Source organism: Medicago sativa, chromosome 7 (assembly GCF_051527215.1).
Source record: "Medicago sativa cultivar Bolivia chromosome 7, Bolivia_mono, whole genome shotgun sequence".
NCBI lineage: Eukaryota > Viridiplantae > Streptophyta > Magnoliopsida > Fabales > Fabaceae > Medicago > Medicago sativa.
In genome coordinates, this window is record NC_140755.1 from 73160923 (window position 1) to 73178446 (window position 17524).

The 17524-nt window shown below is 34.1% G+C and overlaps 1 long non-coding RNA gene across 3 annotated transcripts; it reads right to left on the minus strand.

The window, feature by feature from the left end:
* Nucleotides 1–2937: 2937 nt before the first annotated feature.
* LOC146908284 (uncharacterized) lies at nt 2938–12054 on the minus strand. Of its 3 annotated transcripts, none has more exons than XR_015018044.1 (7): nt 11564–12054; nt 11435–11491; nt 10661–10781; nt 5319–9349; nt 5190–5246; nt 4416–4536; nt 2938–3105 (listed from the first exon to the last, which is right to left on the minus strand). It is a non-coding gene; the product is annotated as an uncharacterized LOC146908284 (long non-coding RNA). The 3 variants fall into 3 exon arrangements; XR_015018046.1 differs by having other exon boundaries at nt 4416–4610; XR_015018045.1 differs by having other exon boundaries at nt 10661–10855.
* Between the last annotated feature and the right edge of the window lie 5470 nt (nt 12055–17524).

The following is a 17524-nucleotide window of genomic DNA, read 5'->3' on the forward strand; positions in this document are numbered from 1 at the left end:
GCTCAAGGCTACACAGATCAGATGCTGGATACAAAAACTGGAGCATTCATAAATGCTCAAACTCTCAAGAACATGAAGCTGATCAGCAAGGTCACCAAACTTAGAACTGATCTAAGTGAATCTCATGTCGTGTCTGATCTTATGAGGGATTTTCCACCCATCTGCAAACAGGATCCTATTGAAGTACAGATGAGGTACATCAAGGAACACTATGTGGCAACCAAAGAGGTCATCAGGTTGGATGAGGTACCTGAGGAAATGTATGGTGGTACTGTGCCTCTGGCAAAAAGCAGGAGTGTTAAGAGGAAAATGACCAAAGAAGAATATCTGAAGGTTGAAGAATCTGCAAGGAAGGCAAGACCTGCTTCTGTCAAGCTTAAGATTGGTGGTTCTGCAATGCCATCAATTGAAGAGGTAGCTGAAGACAACAACTCTTGTGCAGTCCTAAGTTCTGGTATTGCCCCTGTACAACCAGCTATACCAAAGAGGAAGAGGAAGCCAGCTTTGAGGAGGACCAAGGATTTTCCTCATATCACTTTGACAGCTCAAGCTGCTTCTGATTGGGAGTTAAAGGAGTTACAAGGGAAGAAGGCAGCAGCTGAAAAAGTCTTGAAAATTGCTGCTGAGCTACAAGAGTCTGTAGTTTCAGAAGCCAAGCAACTGTTGCTGATGACCAGTGAGTCTGATAAAGAGGATTCTGATCCTGAACCCGAGAAGGTAATTAATATATCATCAGATTCCGCATCCACATCATTATCAGATTCTGATGATTCTGATGATGATATACCCTTAGCTCAACTTTTTCAAAAACCAGTAAAAAGCCAGTCAACATCAACCAAAACCAACAAAAAGCCCTCTCAGTCAACTACTTATGAACCAGTTGGTCACATAATTAATGAGAAGTTGGCTGAACTGGCTGAGCAGAGAGAAAGAGTCATTGATACTATCTTTCGCCTTAACCCTCAACCCCTTAACATTCAACCTCTCAACATGATTCCTCCAGAAAATGTTGAGTTTACCTCAGAAAAAGCCTCTGAAACAACTCCAGAAGCAGCTGCTTCTGAAAATGTTGTTTCAGAAAACCCCCATCAACAAACACCTAAACCACATAAACCCACAACACCCCCACAATCACCAATAGCTACCATTGACCCCCAACTCAACACTCAAACATCAACTTCACCACAACAACCACCAACTGAAATTGAACACTCCCCAGAACCAACTCCCATGGATGTTGACAACTCTCAAGTCAATGTTCAAGCCTCAACCTCTACCGCACACATTGCTTCTGACCAGCCCTCATCTTCAAACACACAAACACACTTTACCATTCCAGTTCCTAACCCTGTTCAAGACCTGGAAATCAGTGATTCTGATCTTGAAACCCTTGAACAACCACCCACAAACATCCTGGAATCTGGACATATTAATGCTGAGCTTCTCACAATCCTTAGTCAAATGCATAATCTGGTGGATCAAAGAAGGTCAATTGATCTCACCAACGCATATGAAGACTCCTGGGCATCTCTTCAGAACCGGGCAGCTGAGCTTATTGAAAATGTAAAGGCTAAGTGCATCAGAAGCAAGGAAGCTTCTGTCAGGAATTTAATGGAGCATCTGAAGCAGAATCTCAGAGTAAGAAGTTCTACACTGCTCCTGGCAAACCAGCCTTTCTTCTCAGAAAAGGACTACTTGACCAGAGAAGCAAGGTTGTGTAAGCTTCTGAAGAAACAGATGGCACAGCAGTAGCAAGAGGCTAAGGAAAGGGAACAGGCTCTTCTCCAGAGGCAACAATACCTTGAAGAACTGTTGAAGACAAAAACTGAAGAAATGGAGAAGATGAAGAAACAACAACAAACCAATCATTAGTTGCACACCTTAGTGTTATCTTTTGTTTGTTGTGTGTTTTAAATTTTTAGTCCTTGCTTCTGAAACCATCTTGTTTTATTTTTCTATACTTCTGAATGCTTAAATGATTCTGACTGCTTAGCTGCTTCTGATATTTGGATATTCATGTTCATATACTTTGGTCTGATTTATTTAGTTAATTTCTTAGTATACTCTCTCATGTTTGAGTTTTTCTCAAATCTTTTTGTCTTTTATGCTTATTTTTATCTCATTTTTTTTGATAATGACAAAAGGGGGAGTATATGTGACAAGTATTTAAAGGCTCTGAGCCCCATTAACATTAATGGCATTTGAAATTTTTGAAAAACTTCTATCATTTTTTTTTTACCTTATTGGTATAAGCTATGAACGAACGAAGAAGTATCAAAATTCAAGTAAAATTAATTGAACCATTCTTCTTATCTATAAGTTAATTCTTTCAATGATTCAATTTTTTAAAGCTCTGATATTTTTATTGTGCGAAAAATGAATTTAATTAACCTGGATAGAACTTAGGGGGAGCTTACAAACCTCACCTTAAAGACTATCAGACTCAGGGGGAGTTTGAGCTTACAAACCTCAGACTCTGAGCTTACAAACCTCAGAACCCCAAAGTCAACTTGTTAATTAGATTAACAACAATTGATCAATTTTAAATACTTTTGTTTGTCATCATCAAAAAGGGGAAGATTGTTGGAACAAAATGTGTTTAACAATGAACCTTAAAGAGTTTTGATGATAACAAGGTATTAAAAATTGTAAATTGGACTAGCTAATATTTGTTCAAGTGTACAGGACCATAATTATAAAGTTACATCATCATTGGTTCTGAATGAGCAAATAAAGAGCAAAGGAAACAACAAAAATTTGAAGCTTGGACGCTCCTGAAGGCAACTTGTTACTGAAGAGAAAAAGCGCTCCTGAAGTTAAGTCGCTTCTGAAGTAAGAATAGTGCTCCTGAAGTTAAGACGCTTCTTGTAACACCCATACTAAATTTATCTAGAATATTTAGCATGTGCGTTAAACTTAGTATTGGATACATTAAAATTACAATAAATAAAAATTTCTCCAAATAAATTATAGAATTACTTGTCTTATACATCTGAAAGAGTATCAATGACGTTTACAAAATACATGCAATGACAAGTAAACATAATTTTCCAGCTTCTTCTGCTACTTCATCACCAATGTTCAGCGTGCGCACCACCTGCGAATCTGAAATAAAATAAAAGGGATTGGGGTGAGACAGGATGTCTCAGTGAGTTCCACCTATCCTAGGTTGTAGGCAATCACAGGGAACCTAGGATCGCCATCTGTCTCTAAACTTAACCCATTCCGGGTTTATACTGTTCTATCATGCATAACTGAGCGATCGGGGGATAACTAGGATCGCTATCTGAATTACTAATATAATTCTAATACTAATGACAAAAATCATAAACATAATCATAATGTCTGTCATATTATGTTAGAAATGTTAGCGTTGAACAAACAATATTATCTGAGTTGATTTTACGGAATAAACCCAGGTGGAGTAACCCCGGAATTTATTCCACTCTGACCGGTATTAATTTCCAACTGGCGGGAACCCAACTGACGGGGATACCGGACTCCTCTGATTATTGTGGGGTCATCCTCGCGGATAATGCCCGTTCCAACTGGCGGGAACCTTTCGTATCCAACTGGCGGGATAGCGAAAGCCACAATTTAAACATGTTTTAATATTATAACTTGATCTGATTCTCTGATAACTGAGTCAATCCTCAACTCCACTACTGACGGGGAGATAGAGAGGAATAACTTATCTTAAATAATTTTCTTTTAATGAAAACATCCTGAAACTGATAATAAAGACGTAGTGATTCCGTCTTTATTCTGAAATTATTTCTGATACTAACCTATTCAGGTTCTAGGCATATCGTTGTCATATGCCATTTCTAAAAGGTTATAAAATTTTCCCCATATCCTGATAAATTAAATTCGACTAATTAAGCCGAACTTCCATACTTAGAATTCTCTACTTTCCAATGATTGGAAATTTACCCAAGAATAATTTGTTCAATAGCTATTTTACTCTAAACATTACTTTACACAAATAAATATACACTATGGTAGTGTATGATTAGAGGATATGCATAATACAATTTCGGCTACATATTCGGCAATAATGAGAATTGGAGTCTTAGCTAAGTCAAACCATTATATTACCTTAAAAGTATAATTTATATTAGCTAAGAGTCGAAATAAAGTAATAAAATCAAACAATTCTCACTTTACGTAACGTTAGCCGAAATTGCATATTTATTCATTCTCACGTAAAACTTATCATAATATTTTTCCTCTAACTTCTACATTACCATAATCATATTTATCAACATAAAAGTTATTTTAGAGTACTCTAGCAAGGGTATAAATCTTAATCATATTGTCACTAAATTATGTACTAATGTACTAAATCATATTCAATTATTCTAAAGGCATAATTTAACTACCCAAAGGGAAGTTTTCTAACTAAAGGAACTCACCGTGAATCATTCTTGCAAATTGCAAGCAGCTTATTCCAAAATCTGCAGCTCTGCTATCTCCAAAACTCTATAATCACTTTCCCAAAATAGCTTATGCCTTAGCTTATAGGTCTTGCCCCTTCTGAAACAATTCAAACCACTCGTGACATAGCCTTACTTCATCAACCAGCTTACACAAAAATTTTATTTCCGTCCCTGCACCAGAAGTTCGCCGTTTGGCTATTTAAGCACTTCTAAAACAGCTTAATTATCATTTAAGCACTTTTAACATTACTAAAACAGCTTATCATTTTTCCATTACTCATATGTCAATTAAACATATTTCTCATAAGCTGTTCTTCAGAAAATAATACTTGAAACAACTTAACTTTCAACTTAAGCTATTCTTCAACGGCTTAACTAGCAACTTATAACTTCTATAAAATTAATTTCGACCCAAACTTTAACACAGAAGTTCCAACATGTATAATCAGCCCTATGAACCACTTATACAGCAGTTTGAATTCACCACTTAGTCATTTAAGGCATTTTGCTCAAAACAGCTTAACTGACAGCTTATGACCTCTAAACAATTCAATTTCAATTCAAATTTTCCAGAATTAAAGCATACATGTATACACAGCTCCTATCCCATTTCTACAGCAGTACTAACATGTTAACTTCAAAAATCAATTATGGAAATTATTGGAACAACTTATGGCTTTTAGCTTCTAGCTTTCTACCCTTTTCATTCCAACAACAACAACAACAACAAATGCTACTAACAGCCCTTACCTCAATCTTGACACTTCTTCTTGCTTCCAACTTTGAGTTTCTACTTCAAACTTGAACCTAGTATCCAAAAATACCCTCATGAACTTCATTTCTTGAATTTCACATTCCAAACTTGCAAAAGAAACTTACCTCATGATTCTAAAGGATGGAGAGTTGCTGTTATGGCTGATTAGAGGGAGACAAATTAATTCTTGAAGCTTGTTTCTAGCTTATCTCACTCTAGAGATCTCACTTGAAGCATGTGCAACTTGATTCCATGAAGAATTGTTGAAAAAATGGAGGTTAGGGTGGCTCATGATGAGGACCGATTTTGGCAAGGGAAGGAGAAGGATGAATTTCTCTAGAATGGTTTGGAAAAATGAAGAAAGTGGTAGAAAAATGGTCCCATTTTTTTTTAAAAAAATCTTGTGTCCTAAATGACCAAAATGCCCTTCAAGGAAAAAGACACTTCTACCCTCTATTAATTCATAACCATATAATTCTTCAAGTTCATTGGAATAATGTGTGAGATATTTACCGATTAACGTCGCATTTCTCAATAAATAATTAACCCTTCAGAAATTATTTTTGTTCCGACATATTCATCTGATACGACAATTTATTTAAAAAATCAGCGGGATATTACACTCTATCCCCCTTAAAGAAATTTCGTCCTCGAAATATAGAGTATGCCTTCTGATAAACATAAATAATTCCTCTATACTTCCGGCCTTAGACTTCCACATACGTCTGTTACCAACTATATCTCTTTATCCGACTAAATTATCGATTTTCCCTTGTTACATAAAGTCTTCCGACTACCTAGTCATAGATACAACTGACTTGAATTAATATGTTAAACCGATTTCAGGACATGTTTTTCAATCTCATATGTCGAAAAAATTTGATAATCACCTTCTTGTCTGTGATTTGTGGAATACATTATACAGCCGATGCATCTGATATTTTTCGAGTAAATTCCTTGTTCCACATACTCTTTATAAATTGTCTTAGGTTACTCCTACTTGTTTACCTTCACTGAATTCTTGAAAAAAAATCTCATACGTTTACTAGAGTAACACTTCTATCGGCTTCATCAACTTTTATCTTGTCTTGGACGGATATGACCTTTGAGTGATCTTTCATGCTATGTTTGGTTCCAATAAAATTTTATTTCTGAACTATGCCCCAAATAACGAGGTCTTATAATGATAATCGTACCATACTTTCTATAAGATCGTCCCTACTCTGAGCAATATTTGACGTCAAGTTTATTTCATCGAAAGTAAGAATTTTTTCAACTTTCTTCGTTAATCAACACATAAATAGAAAAATGTTACTTCTGATATCTGTTATGTTTTATATGAATAAACTCAACATGGTGCTACCTCAACATCTGTTGGAAGTACTAACTGACGAGTACAATCCATAAGTCAGATTTAAATACATAGTGTACTAACTGGCGAGTACATTAAATATATAAATCTTATATGAGAATGGTGCACTGACTGGCGAGTACACAATACACGAGGTAGTACAACTGATAGCTTAATACATAACATATATTTGTAGTCATTCAACTTTGCTTCATCCATACCAGATTTTAAATCAATCACGATACACCTTGATCATATTAGGATGAGTAGAAAGTATCATCATAGATCTTCTCTTGAACTTATATTTTCAAAATATACATTTCGTTCTTGAACAATATTGTTATAGCTGTTACTCTAGGGAATGTCTTATCATCTTTTCTTAATTCCATACTCATAACCTGAACATGTGTAGTCTCATACCGTAGCTCACATAATTTTCTAACTTGTGTGATATCAATCTTTTCTTTACCTCAAAAAATATGGAGTTTAGATTCCTGAACTTCACGACTAAAATTGCATTCAAGCATTTGCATTCATATTCTGAGTAGTATCTGTTCCCTCTGATACATGTTAATATACCTGATATTCCATGATAGTATTTCAAACCAGAATAAAAATAAAATCTTCAAGATACAACATTCATATTCGTTGCCTCATACATGACTCCTTTTTAACTAATCTGATACTTCTAAGTCATTCTTCGAAATCACTGCGTCGATTAACCGGGTTACATACTATAAGTGATTCCAATTTCTTATATTTAATAAGGTAGGAACACCTTCATCCTACTCTTACTACTTGAACTTTTTAATATCTGTGAATTATGCGGTTTGGAAAATTATTTAATTCGTCTCTTAAGGTTTCCCATAAATATGTCATTCAAAGTCTTAAACTTTTGCACATCATGTTACTTCTTGCTGATTAATATTTCGCTGCGCTACTCTGATTTATTAGTTCACTTCGATTAGGCGTACTGCTCCAACCATACTGTAAATTTCTCCATCTCATTACTACATGTTATGATCATGTGGCTAACTCTACACTTCTTGCTATTTCGAGCACCGACTTATAATCATTGATGAATCATTTTCAAATACTACAATTTTTATTTTTAAACATGCACTACATACTTGTTCTCGCAAAGTGTTCCTTGAATAATTCTCACATTCACATTATTTATGAACTAAAACATACTTGAATATTTGAGGCTTATTTCCAATTTGTTCTTGTCTGTAATGACAGTTACACTTACGATCTCCTCTGTAATAACCTCGACTCCCAAAATTCAATTTAGTTAACAAAATCATTCTTTTGGTTTTCAAGACACTTGCATAAGAAAAATCATCAGATAAAAATGTTTAACTCCTCAATACTTTACTTCGTTCTTAACTCTTTTACACTAGTGACAATTTTACCTGTAGCAGACCCATAAAATACATTCTTGTCCTTGACATCATTCGTCCATTAATTCACTGTACTTTGGCAACTTCTTATTCAGTCTTCATTTCATTTTTTTTTCCGATTAAAAGTTACATCTTGTCTCTGACCATTACCGGGATCTCTTTCCACTTACTGTTATACTTGTATTTCTTAGTCTGAAAACAACTTAATAACTCATGATAGATGTGGGACGTCTGATCCGATTTTCCTTCATGTAAAATTCTTAGTAGTTTAACCTTTCTACAATTCCTTGCTAATAAAAATACATCTGATTCGTACTTTGATCCGTAAAAGATATTTCCACTACTACCCATTCATTCTTCTTGACTCTTATGTTGCATAGTTTCACTTTCTGATTCATAAGTTTGACACTTAAGATTTGGGAGATACGGCTAATCTGACATAGTTTATCTGACTTGCGTTGTTCATACAATGATTGCGTAGAGGGGTCATATTCGTCTACTCCAAATAGTTTACTTAATTTCCAATTAATTCACTTAACAATTTAGGCATTAAAATCCTGCTCGTCCTGAGTATTTGAGTCCTTCGTTTCTTACATCCTCTACTTATCCTGAGAGCTTATGAATTATATGGTTCGTCTAATAATTTTCCTCATATCAAATTCTTCTTCTGATCCCACAGTCTTAATTACGCCTTTAGAATTATTTCTTTCTTCTATACCTTACTTATGCTTCTTATACTGCAGCTCCTGCCAAACTTGCAATCATCCCTTAATCATCCTGAATCTTTTACTTCTCCGGTATCCACATAAAAGTGTCGTTCAACAATATCAGAGTACTCCATCTTAATCTTAACATTTCCCTTATGTCCTCGAAAATTTTCAGCTTCACAGTTTACTGGCCACCATTTGGCGTTGAATACTTACACATCAAAATTCGTTATAGAACCTGACACCTTGACTTTCCTTCTCCGCATGCTTCATTCCTCCTAGGTCCTATTCAGCTCTCAGACATTTGTTCTAGCTGTCACATACTAGGTTGAGTTGATCAGGCTCAGCTAGATATGACATTTAGAATAAATATCTGGAACCCAATGGTCCCACTACGTTTTATTGAATTCTAATGACCCAAGGCACGATCTGAATCGACCAGCTCTGATACCAAATTGTAACACCCATACTAAATTTATCTAGAATATTTAGCATGTGCGTTAAACTTAGTATTGGATACATTAAAATTACAATAAATAAAAATTTCTCCAAATAAATTATAGAATTACTTGTCTTATACATCTGAAAGAGTATCAATGACGTTTACAAAATACATGCAATGACAAGTAAACATAATTTTCCAGCTTCTTCTGCTACTTCATCACCAATGTTCAGCGTGCGCACCACCTGCGAATCTGAAATAAAATAAAAGGGATTTGGGGTGAGACAGGATGTCTCAGTGAGTTCCACCTATCCTAGGTTGTAGGCAATCACAGGGAACCTAGGATCGCCATCTGTCTCTAAACTTAACCCATTCCGGGTTTATACTGTTCTATCATGCATAACTGAGCGATCGGGGGATAACTAGGATCGCTATCTGAATTACTAATATAATTCTAATACTAATGACAAAAATCATAAACATAATCATAATGTCTGTCATATTATGTTAGAAATGTTAGCGTTGAACAAACAATATTATCTGAGTTGATTTTACGGAATAAACCCAGGTGGAGTAACCCCGGAATTTATTCCACTCTGACCGGTATTAATTTCCAACTGGCGGGAACCCAACTGACGGGGATACCGGACTCCTCTGATTATTGTGGGGTCATCCTCGCGGATAATGCCCGTTCCAACTGGCGGGAACCTTTCGTATCCAACTGGCGGGATAGCGAAAGCCACAATTTAAACATGTTTTAATATTATAACTTGATCTGATTCTCTGATAACTGAGTCAATCCTCAACTCCACTACTGACGGGGAGATAGAGAGGAATAACTTATCTTAAATAATTTTCTTTTAATGAAAACATCCTGAAACTGATAATAAAGACGTAGTGATTCCGTCTTTATTCTGAAATTATTTCTGATACTAACCTATTCAGGTTCTAGGCATATCGTTGTCATATGCCATTTCTAAAAGGTTATAAAATTTTCCCCATATCCTGATAAATTAAATTCGACTAATTAAGCCGAACTTCCATACTTAGAATTCTCTACTTTCCAATGATTGGAAATTTACCCAAGAATAATTTGTTCAATAGCTATTTTACTCTAAACATTACTTTACACAAATAAATATACACTATGGTAGTGTATGATTAGAGGATATGCATAATACAATTTCGGCTACATATTCGGCAATAATGAGAATTGGAGTCTTAGCTAAGTCAAACCATTATATTACCTTAAAAGTATAATTTATATTAGCTAAGAGTCGAAATAAAGTAATAAAATCAAACAATTCTCACTTTACGTAACGTTAGCCGAAATTGCATATTTATTCATTCTCACGTAAAACTTATCATAATATTTTTCCTCTAACTTCTACATTACCATAATCATATTTATCAACATAAAAGTTATTTTAGAGTACTCTAGCAAGGGTATAAATCTTAATCATATTGTCACTAAATTATGTACTAATGTACTAAATCATATTCAATTATTCTAAAGGCATAATTTAACTACCCAAAGGGAAGTTTTCTAACTAAAGGAACTCACCGTGAATCATTCTTGCAAATTGCAAGCAGCTTATTCCAAAATCTGCAGCTCTGCTATCTCCAAAACTCTATAATCACTTTCCCAAAATAGCTTATGCCTTAGCTTATAGGTCTTGCCCCTTCTGAAACAATTCAAACCACTCGTGACATAGCCTTACTTCATCAACCAGCTTACACAAAAATTTTATTTCCGTCCCTGCACCAGAAGTTCGCCGTTTGGCTATTTAAGCACTTCTAAAACAGCTTAATTATCATTTAAGCACTTTTAACATTACTAAAACAGCTTATCATTTTTCCATTACTCATATGTCAATTAAACATATTTCTCATAAGCTGTTCTTCAGAAAATAATACTTGAAACAACTTAACTTTCAACTTAAGCTATTCTTCAACGGCTTAACTAGCAACTTATAACTTCTATAAAATTAATTTCGACCCAAACTTTAACACAGAAGTTCCAACATGTATAATCAGCCCTATGAACCACTTATACAGCAGTTTGAATTCACCACTTAGTCATTTAAGGCATTTTTCTCAAAACAGCTTAACTGACAGCTTATGACCTCTAAACAATTCAATTTCAATTCAAATTTTCCAGAATTAAAGCATACATGTATACACAGCTCCTATCCCATTTCTACAGCAGTACTAACATGTTAACTTCAAAAATCAATTATGGAAATTATTGGAACAACTTATGGCTTTTAGCTTCTAGCTTTCTACCCTTTTCATTCCAACAACAACAACAACAACAAATGCTACTAACAGCCCTTACCTCAATCTTGACACTTCTTCTTGCTTCCAACTTTGAGTTTCTACTTCAAACTTGAACCTAGTATCCAAAAATACCCTCATGAACTTCATTTCTTGAATTTCACATTCCAAACTTGCAAAAGAAACTTACCTCATGATTCTAAAGGATGGAGAGTTGCTGTTATGGCTGATTAGAGGGAGACAAATTAATTCTTGAAGCTTGTTTCTAGCTTATCTCACTCTAGAGATCTCACTTGAAGCATGTGCAACTTGATTCCATGAAGAATTGTTGAAAAAATGGAGGTTAGGGTGGCTCATGATGAGGACCGATTTTGGCAAGGGAAGGAGAAGGATGAATTTCTCTAGAATGGTTTGGAAAAATGAAGAAAGTGGTAGAAAAATGGTCCCATTTTTTTTTAAAAAAATCTTGTGTCCTAAATGACCAAAATGCCCTTCAAGGAAAAAGACACTTCTACCCTCTATTAATTCATAACCATATAATTCTTCAAGTTCATTGGAATAATGTGTGAGATATTTACCGATTAACGTCGCATTTCTCAATAAATAATTAACCCTTCAGAAATTATTTTTGTTCCGACATATTCATCTGATACGACAATTTATTTAAAAAATCAGCGGGATATTACACTTCTGAAGTAAGAATAGTGCTCCTGAAGACAAGAAGTCCAGAAGTCATATCATCAGAAGCTGCATCATCAAAAGCTGCAGAAGTCATATCATCAGAAGCTGCATCATCAGAAGCTGCCTCATCAGAAGCTATTTCACCAGAAGCTGAATCTCAACTGGATTTGCAAAAGATTCAAGAATTGAAGAATTATCAATGCAAAAGCTGTCTATTGGATTCGAAAACACAAACAAAGGATTAGTGGAATTTTGCAACGGTCATTTCAAAGGTGTTTGAAGGCTTGTGCTTGCAATTTGGACGAAAGCGTTGACATTGTACTTTGTACGAATTGTACAACCACGTTCTCCACTACTCTGTTTTGTGTCCACGCTACAAGACAAGAAAACAGCTCCAGAATACGGTTTCGCCTGCATATATGTTCCTTTGGATAAGGAATGGATTTCAAATTTGTTCTTCATAGGACAACAACCAAATCAGGCAATATATCATTGGTGAAAGATCAAGCTTCAACAACGACTCTTTGGTGTGCTGGCAATTTCACAACGTCTCTTTCACACCTCTATATAAAGGAGTGAAGACTTAGAGTTTTGGTAATGCAAGAACGCTGAACGAAAGACTCACAAGATTTTCACAAGTACCAAACCTCTGCTGAAATTGTTCTGCATTCACTTAGAATTTCTGTGTCTCAAAGTCATATCTTAGAAATTCTTAAGTCCATTGAGTCTGTATCTGATTTGTATTGTGAGCACCTCTGATTGTATATCAAGTGTTCAAACTTAAACAATTTTCTGTGTAATTTTGTTTAGTTAGGAAGTCTCTTGCAGTTGTGCTTGAGCAGGAAGTCTCTTGATTGTGTTCTTGAGCAAAGGAAGTCTCTTGCTTGTGTGCTTGAGCATTGGAAGTCTCTTGCTTGTGTGCTTGAGCATTTGTAATCAGATATTACTCATAGTGAACTCTCCTTGGAAGTGCAAGGGGGACAGGACTACTTCCGGTTTGTGGAAGTAACCTGTATAATTGCTTTGTGTCTTTATTCTTCTCTCTCTCTGTTTTTTCCGCTGCATATAGATTCTGATAATCACTTCAGAAGCTGTCTCACTTAGCTTCTGATCAGTGTGTTCAGTGTTTAGGAGAAACGAAGAATTTTTCAAAAACACAATTCAACCCCCCCTTCTTGTGTTTTTCTCACCTTCAATTTGGACACCACATATTAACTTTAAACTTTAATACTCCCTCCGTCCCTATATCTAATCACCCATTTGACTTTATTTTTGTCCCTAAATCTAAACCCCTTTTCAAATTACTAGATGCATTTATTATTTTTTCCTAAACATACCCCTAATTAATACTACTAGTACTAACTTATCTTGAAATTTAAAAAGTCAAATTTAATACATATACAAACAAAGGACAATATGGTAATATTAACACACAAAACAGACATAATAATTACACTGACAACTTTTCTTAAGAAATGTGAAAAAAACAAAGGGAGGTTACATTAAGGGACGGAGGGAGTACATTGTGTATATGAGTCTTCCACAATTATATATTGTCCAACATTCACTTTTTAATTTAATGTAGGATTCTTTTACTCACACTTGACATACCAATATAACATAAATCATTCCAAATGGTCAACCTCTAGCTGATAGATATCCAGTTGTGTTGTTGATCAAGTTGTTGTCCACTAACTGAAGGATGGAAATTGAAATGGATTTCGCAAAAAAATGGGGAAGGGGTTATACAAAACAGAGGAGTGCTAGAGCACATGTGTATAACTGAAGGATGGAACTTTTTTTTAATGTGATTGTGAAGTGAGGTGGACTAGAATTGTTTAAAAGTGTATAATATTGTTGTTTTGCTTGACATAGCTACCACTTCATACAACCCTGTTCTGCTCCTACTTGACATATTCTTGAAAGTGTAGTTCCTTGTGTTTAGTATTGTTAGAACTGCAACCAGTAACAAAAGATTAAATAAGAGAACGAAAGTAAAAAACAATGAACACAATATTTGTTAATGCAGTTTGGCCAATTGTACCTACCTTTATGACTACAGAGCAACTATATTTTCATTTCTATTACTGTGATGAATTAGGGTTTCAGTGTTACAAGTAATATATATAATATTACTACTACAACAATTCCGTTTACAATATTACTTCTGAAATTGATATGAGCCATACTTGAACAAGTATGAAATTGATATTTGAAGAACTTATTTGAAGTATGGAATAATAGTTATACAATAGTTGGTGCCTAGTATTTAGTAATCCTTTTACATCTACATTGTCTTGCTTTTGAACCACTTCTTTTTGTTTCAAGCATTTTAAAAAATAGACTCTTTGTTTTTGTTTTTTGTTTTACTTGTTTTTGTGACTTAGTCCTCATTAGATCAAGTGATTATGTTTTCACAAATATGTATTGAAATTTTAGAGGGAAATTTCTCATATATTTATTTTTCCTAAAGTAAACTTGTGTGTTTAATTCTACCCTTCTTGCAAAATGAAATAATTTTAACGCACATGTGTGTTAAAAAATGAGTTTAATACAATCCTTGTTGCGTTTTAAATGTGTTTAATAATTATTACTTTTGTGTGTTTTGTATGCCAAAATGTTTTGATTACTTGAGAATTTCAACATTTCTATACTGATAATTTCAATCTTTTATTATTCGTACTCCAATAATCTTCAAAGGAATTTGTGTCGTGATGAATTATTTTTGAAAACTCACAAGAGGAATACCGGCGCTAGGGTTGATAGTTGAGTGGAGTCAACCTACGTTAGCTTCACTCGACATTCATTTTGCTATTGTTAGTGTCTTTCTATCTTCCTAATTTTGCTACATCCAAAATTGTTGGAGATTTGTTGTAGAATAGTTTTCAAGTGGAAAACCGATCACACCCACTTGGATTGGTTCCATATGTCGGCTTGAGTTTTTAGAGTGTGCTCCTCCTTAAAGTTTCAGGTTCGGTTTTCTCAGTGTCAATTTCGGTGAATTAATTTATCTTCTTCAAAAAAAATCGAAACACCGATCACAAATTTTCCAGTAAATGCATACTATCAACCCTATGAGTGTTCATTCTTTTTCAAGGATGGGTTTTCGAATTTTAATGTTGAATGCACCGAATTAGTTTAAGTCCACTTTATGGGTGCTGGTTGCTTTCATCTTAGGAAAATTTTTACATTTAAATTTCAAACAACCATCAGTCACCATAACGTGGGCCAATTATGCAGAACAGAGATAGCTTTGCAGTTTTGTTTTCAAAATAAAATAAGATAGATAGAAGTTTCACATAATTAACAATTCAGCCACTAAATTCTATCCAAATTTAACATTAACCAACATGAATAATATCCTTTAATCTGCATCGATACTATATAACACTTGGAAGAAATCAAATTTATATTGAACTGGATCCAAGAGTAGCGAACCAGCTACAATTGAATTACGTGCAAACTATATGGATCGTTGTCTTTGTAAGTCATTCTTAAATTAGTCTCTGATTTTATTAATATTTTAAACTAGTCTATGTCTTTGTCAAAAGTTTCTCAATTATGTCTCTATTTTATGTTTTTGTCACATGATGCGGGACATAATTGAGAAACTTTTGACAAAGACATAGACTAGTTTAAAATATTAACAGAGTCAGAAATTAATTTGAGAATGACTTACAAAGACAGATAACAATTTAATGGTTTACTGATTGAATTACATATAACACTCTGAACTAGGCATTCTAAAGGTGAAGGTCATGTGACCTGGACAATATATCAAGATGAACTAGACATGTTGACAGGGGCGAATGCTTGTACAACCAAGGGGTAGCTATGGCTACCCCAAAAAAAATTAAATTATTGAGTTAGTAGGTGTATTTTTATATTTAGCTACCTCTAATAATATATATTTGGCTACCCAAGTTCGATTTCAGGTGCAACATATATATATATATATATATATATATATATATATATATATATATATATATATATATATATATATGGCCACCTCGTAAAAATATTGTTAGCTTCGCCGCTGCATGTTGAATAATCAATGTATAATAAAGTCCACATTGTATTGTCCTCTATACCAGTCCACAGTTCACCAAACGTCAAGCCTTTATATGGTTGACATGTACTGGTCTAAAAACCTTAATTTAGAGTTACATAGATTGGTCGACATGTACTATTCTGCCCAGCTGAGATAGAAAACCCCTAATTTATGTGGTCGACATGTACTAGTCTCAATTTCTGTTTAATGAGTTTGTTTCTGTTTCTACTATTTATATTAAGAATACCCCTAATTTAGAGGCTCGTAAATTGGTTAATGTTGCCAATTTTGCAGGTTCTAACACTTAGATGGGAAATTTCCCATACCATTTTAACACTAAGGACTAAAGTTAATAAATGCAAATCAACATGACATGATTGAGTTTATCATTTTGGTTCCCCTAAATTCAAAGTGATACTATCGACCTTGTTACGTGTTAGCGAGAGTAATCTCATGTTTCCAAATCCTAAGCATAATTTGGTCAAACTAAATGACTGAAAGGTAGTTCAGGTGTAAAATCTACCTTCAATTCCGTCAATGATAGGTACTTATTGAATTTTGTAGCCATACTAGGAAGAGTTGCATATGCTCTTTAGATTAGTGCACCTTTCTTTATATGTGTCAATTACTAACCATTTTCATACTCAATTATGTATGTTAACACATGTTTGGTTTACTTGATTCTTATCTAATTAGAGATATGATAAGAAAAAAATTGGATCTTTGAATAATCTTTGGTGTTTTTTTTCTATTTGATTGGACAAGATTAGCAATCATGCATTTCACTAGAAAATAACTTTTGTCCCCACCGTAAAAGTTGATTTGGTTTTGCTTATAATCTAAGCCTCTAATAAATCAAGCAATTTTAAGATTTTTTTTGTTTGTTTAATTTGTATATTTCATGACTTGCTTGCGCATCCATGACGATATGATGCTGCAAGATGCTAAGCCATAGTTCTTTCTTTATTTTTAACCTTGGGAGAAGATAGAACTATATATGGTTAAATATATTTTCAGTCCTTATATTTTGTGCCTCTTTGAAGAATAGTACATACATTTCATTAAATGTTTTTTAAAATCCTCACATTTTATCTCCGTTATCAAAATTAGTCCATGCTGTTAATTCTCTAACGGAATTCTGATGTGACATTTAGTGGTCCCAATTATTTTAAGGTTAAATATCTTTTTGATCCCTACATTTTGCGTGATTTTGAAAAATAGTCCTTGCATTTCAATAAATGTTTTTAAAATCCCTAAAATAATAAGGGTTATTCTTCAAAGTTACGCAAAATGTATGAACCAAAAACATATTTAACCTTAAAATAATTGGGACCCACTAACTGCCACATCAACATTCCGTTAGAGAATTAACAGCGGACTAATTTTGATAACGGAGATAACATATGACGATTTTAA